Here is a 6,337-nt window from a genome sequence, read left to right on the forward strand (position 1 = left end):
TGTAATTCTTTAACTAATTAAAAATATAAAAATATTTTTAAATTTTTAAAGTATGAGATATTTAAGTTTTTCTGTTTAAAATATATAAAGACAAATTAATCTTTTAAAAGGACTTAGATATCTCGTATTTTAAAAAGTGAGAGGCGTTTTTATATTTTTAATTAGTTAATGATTTATTTACCATTTACTCTAATATATGTTTATTTAGAGACTGATTTTACTCAATTATTTTTTGTGATAACTTTTGGTTTCACAAATCACAATGATGTATAAATCATGAATAATGAGTTATTAACACCAATTACAAAGGATGACTAAACATTCAATTCGGTTTTCTGCTGTTCATGTGGAGGACAATGTGATCTTAACTTTAATACTAAACACGGTTTATGACCTTATTATTTGGAGATAATATAATTTTTTTACTAAAAAATTGTTAAAGACTAACAAAAATTAATTCAATTTTTCTTTCAACTTTGTGGAAATTTTAAATATTTACAAACTATATTAATCAGTTTGTTTTCGGAAAAAAATCTGCTAGAAGAGAAGGAAAATTGCCGAAAATAAATGTCGCAAAAAAAAAAAAAGAAATAAATGCATGACGAAGACTTTTTAAAAAGGAAGAAAGAATGTTAGAGGAAAAATGAGATAAACGAATGGTAGCACTTTCTTTTCAAAGAATATGAGAGAAGAAAAAAGAATGGAAAAAAGATCGTAGTGGTGATGGTGATGCGGAATATGGCGCATCAGTCAATAGAAATATCAAAGTTAGAATTTATGATAATAAGGATGAGCGAGGTGGGGTAATGGGGGTGGTGGTTAACTTTTTTGTTACGTATATAGTATAATATTGTGTGATTTAAATTTTGGGTAAAACACTTATATAAATTAAAGGCAATTTAATATTATATGAATCATTCAAAATAAAAAATGTTATGCGGTTGTTTTTATGTATATTATTATATAAATCGAATTAACATACATGTATTGAATTAGTAGAGTTTAAGGTAAACTGAAATAAGTAGTTTTGATTTATTAAAAAATGCATTTTGTTTGAGATCATTCATAGTAAATTGATATAATCTATATCGATTTAGTCCATAATTTTGGCATATAATAAATCGACACACTGATTCGATTATACACGTGCTTTTAATATAAATCTACAACTTTAATTTAATTTATATGCAAACTTCTGTATATAGAATTCGAATTTACTTGGTTTGAATTACATTATATCACCCCATATCCCACTAAAACAAAAAATCCAGAAGAACTGAGGCAATTCATAGTATAAGAGTGTGTTGAGTTTTTTTTTTCTCTTCTTTGTGAGGCTTACGTCTAACATTTTGAGGGTGTTTCTTTCCATCTATTGTACCACAACCATAATCACTAATCAGATTTTTGGAATCAATTTAAGAGAAAGAGAGTAGCCACCAAAGAGAGAAAGAAGAGGGAAAACATAATTTTCGTTTTTATCCAAAGTAGTAAACTTCAAATGACAGTTTCTCATTAGTTCACCATTGGATCGACTTGAAATTTGAACTGTGTGTTTCTCTCATCTTGTTCTTCATTCTGGATGGTGGAGATGTTGATTGGAAGTCTGCACTGAGAGAAATTAAGTTTTCCATTTTTACACAGAACAGCAATTTCTCAATTTTTCACCGTTGGATCGACGTGAAATTTGGACTGTAGATTCTTCATATCTTGTTCTTCATTCTAAACGGTGAAGATTTTAATTGAATGTCTGCAGAGGAAGAAATTGGCTTTGACAGCAGCTCTATTTTTTTGGGTATATTTCATCTTCTTGCTTCTCATTTATAAGCTTTGGTGATTTGATGTTTTGGCTGGTTATATGCACGTTTTTGTGCTTTGTTTGAGACTCTCTTGTACCTCATTTGATTATAGTGGAGCTATTTCATTGGTCTGGACGACCGGTGATTTTTACCTCTCACATTGAGGGAGTTTTCCACGTTAAAATTTCGGTGTATTCTTGTTATTGCGTTACTTGCTATATTTGCTTGTTATAGTTGCTGCCATATTGTGTTGTGAGTGCTTCCATATTGTTCTTGTGTTGGATATTTGTGTTGTTTCCGCTGTTAGGCTCTTTCAGAGTAATACTACGAAAATGAAAGACGACCCAAATCGAATCTATTGGTTGGATGGAGTCGTCTATATTGCTGTAGCGAACATGAAGAGGTTAGTAAATAAAATTTGAATTTTTTTTATTTTCTTTAAAAAATAAAGAATTGTTATGATATTAATTCGCTTAAAACTTGATTGTTAAAATTATTAAAATCTTTAAACTTCAAATAGTAGTTAGAGTATTAATTTATAGGTATTAATATGTTAGAAGATTGAAATCACAAATAAATGCTGGATAAGGAATTTCTAAGTATGTTGACGAGTAGATTTAACAACGGTTAGGGTTTATGAGTTTTTATTGTTAGAAGTTTAACGAGGTTAAAAATTTTGTTAGAATTTAATTTAAATTAATTTGAATTTTAAGTATTGGATTAATTAGGTAGTAGAATATTAGTAAGAATTTAGAATGATTGAATTTATCTAAGAAACTAAATGATCAAATGTTAGATTAATAAAGATACTACAACTTTAGTTATAAATTAAAGAGTTTAGCTTTCCGTCGTAAATACTAAATTAATTATGTTCCGATATAATTGAATTTAATTTTGGTAGGTTAAATTATTTTTTATTAAAATTATCCGTTTTAGGTGATTTTTGTCTTATAAAATGTTATGATTCTAAGAGAATTATTTCATTGTCATGTCCACTGATATATCACGAGCATGAGAAGGTATATCATGATATGCTTTTAGAAGATAGGATCATGTCAAACTTGCATATTGCTGGCCTGGTCCATCTCGCGAGGCTTGTCAGTAAATTTAATTCCAAAACGTATTTTTTCTTAATCGACCCTCTATAGTGTACCAGAAGTAAAAGATTATCATTACTAATTATTGTGACTTCTACTCTAATGAATCCATAACGCTTTGATCATTTTTATATAGGAACCAATTCTTTATATCAATTTGATTTATATCACCTGTATGTTGGATATTATAGTAATTCAAATTAAGTAGACTCGATTTTTTTTTTATTATTTCAAACAGTAAATTAAAATAGCATGCATAATTTTTTTTTTTTTACATTTTTACTTATTAATTCTTCCTCCTTAAAAATCGACTCAAGTTATTTCGATTTATTGATAATCTTAGCAAATCGATCGAATCTAACTCATTTGATTTAATTATTTATTAGGTAAATCGATTTCATCTAATTCAATTTACATTGTACACTTAACTTATAAATTGAATTTTCTAACTTCAATTTATATAGATCTGATTTTAAAAAAGGAACATGTAATGTTTTGAATTTTGAAATTTTAGTATAATATTGAGAGACATTTATATTGTTTATGTGATTTATCCTTAAATTTTTTATAAATTATAAATAAAAACTGTTACTAAAATGAAACTTCTTGTATGTTCCAAAGTCGTCTAGAAATGGTTATAAGCGTTCTTGTGAATTATGAAAGTCTTGGAGTGGAAAGCATAGAGATGACATCTCATTATGGCCTATGGGGTACCCCCATGTACATAGTGCTTCTGGTGTGACAAATAAAAAGTTTCTCATCCATAAAATTAAAGGACTTATCAATTAGTTATAAAAATCCAAAAATCAGAGAGAGAGAGAGAGAGAGAGAGAGAGATGCTAACATTATTTATTGCATCAAAATGGCATTCCAAAATTTGATAATTGAAGCTAGCTAGAGTATTCAAATTTAAATGACACATTCGTAGCCTTGGCTTGAGTTTAAGTCTTAAATATAGAGTAATCAATTATAATTAGTATTAGAAGAATTATATATTTCTATAAACTTAAAATAAGCCTGTTATTTTCTGTCATATATATCATTATTAAAAAAATATTAATGTGTTAGTACCTTAACTTTATTTTGAAGAGCCAAAATAAGATATATATAATGTGTTAGAATTCGGATATTTTTTAGAAATAAATTTTTTTTTTATATTTTTCTAGAAACCATTTTTAAACTTTAATTCCACAAATACGATTTTTTTTGTATAAAGAAAGTTCGCCCCACTTTCGGCGAACTCTATAAAAATTATAGAGTTCGCCTAACCCTGCGAACTCCTTTCAACTTTTTTTTGAAATCCGTATTTTTTATCTATTATCATCATCTCCAAATAGCATATAAATCTACAAATAGTATATAGGAGTATACAAAAATACATAAACAATAACCATAGCTTCTTCAAAGATTTTTTTAATTATAAATAAAAAAAAAATAAGCCATATTTAACAATGACAACCATTATCATCGTCTCAAAAAATACACAGGTACATCGGAATAAGTCATATTTATATTTTATTTTGAAAAAATTTATTTATATAAAATACGATTTATAATTAAAAAAATCTTTGTTAAATATGGCTTATTCCGATATACCTGTGTATTTTTTGAGACGATGATAATGGTTGCCATTATTAAATATGGCTTATTTTTTTAATTTATAATTAAAAAAATTCTTAAAAAAAACCATGATTGTTGTCTGTATATATTTTTGTGTATTCTATATACTGTTTGTAGATTTATATGTTATTTGGAGATGATGATAATGAATTAAAATAGATTAAAAATACGGATTTCAAAAAAGTTAAAGAGAATTCGCCCGAGAGTGCGGCGAAGTTGCTTTATACCAAAAAAAATATCGTATTTGTGGAATTAAAGTTTAAATATAATTTTTTTTTAATTTCTGAAAAAAAAAACCGTTAGAATTCTACTCCATCTTAAAAGTCTAGTGTTGCCTTTTACACAGCCAGCGGCCATTAATTGGTCATGGCTTTTTTTGCTAATTAGCAAATCACTTTCAATATTTTTCGATGTTGAGTTGACTGAAAATGACTTTTTTTTTTCTTTTTAATTTCCCTCTATTAACTTCGAATAAAAAAGAGAAAAAAAAAACCACGAGATTTTCTTTTAAGTTCTTGATTTAAACCATAAAAATGAAATTTCTTTAAAAAGAATTTTGATTATATCCAAAATCTTAATTTTTATCATCATATTATTAACAAATGCTTTTAAAATATATTTTAGGAAAAATATATATCCTTTTAATTTAAGTTCCCGGTTATCTTATTATCTTCAATGAAGAATCCCCCCAGTAGTTATCAAATGATTTTTTTTAGGAAAAAAAAAAATTCCATCCACCTGCATGTCTATGTTTGTGTAAACGAGGGTTATCATACATTGGTGCAAGAACTTCAAGGATAAAACTGATGATATCTGAATGAATATTCTAATAAATTTAAAAATTTGAATAATATACAAAAGAAATGACAAATATGCTAAAAATTAGAAGACGATAATTTGGGATTATATATAAAAATCTAGTGTTGTCTCGAGATGGCTAATGGTCATTTTTTCCCTCAGGTGAATAGACATATTTTTTGGGTTACACAATTGAATTGACTACTAATAATATTTCTCAAACCAATAATGTCACAAAATAAATTAAAAGAACAAGTAACACATGCATGTACCAATTTACAATCACGTTATACGAAGAAAGAGATAACTACAAAAATTATAAAGCATTGGATTTGAATAAAACATTGGAGTCCATTTAAGTCAAGTTTTCCTTTCAATAGAATTTGAAAATATAAAAGAGCAGTATTAAGGACCATGAATATAGAGTTAGGATTCGGATTTTTTAAAGTTGTTTTTTTTTTAAAAAAATATACTATTAATTATTATTAAATTAAAATAGTGAAATTTATAAATAATAAATATTATAAATTTAAAAGTAATTAAAGTATTACTTTATTACTTTATTAATATTGTCATTTTAAAAGATCTTTTTTCATAGAGTTAAATAGTTAATTAACAACAATGATCAATTGTATTTAAATTGGTCACTAAAAAAATTGTATTTAAATTATATAAACCAAGCTTTTAAAATTTAATTATATTAAAAATACGACTAGTGCATGTAGGCCGTTAATTTATTATTTAATATGAAAAGTTAAAAATTCGTTGTGCTTGTTTAAATTTTTTTTTTTTTTGGGTGATGTTTTCTCTAAATTATAGTACATGATTTTGTCTTTCTTAATAATGACAAAATTCAAGTGGTATATAATTAAAAAGTAATAATTCCGATCTTTCTCGATAATTAGAAGATAAATTACATTTTATCGTATATAATTGCATGACGGATCTAATTATATGTTCATCTAATATATGAAATGATTTTTTTATGTATTTTATTTGAATTTAGAATATTGTGTTTTAATTGAA

The sequence above is a fragment of the Arachis ipaensis genome, chromosome B04 (genome assembly GCF_000816755.2).
Source record: "Arachis ipaensis cultivar K30076 chromosome B04, Araip1.1, whole genome shotgun sequence".
Taxonomy (NCBI): domain Eukaryota; kingdom Viridiplantae; phylum Streptophyta; class Magnoliopsida; order Fabales; family Fabaceae; genus Arachis; species Arachis ipaensis.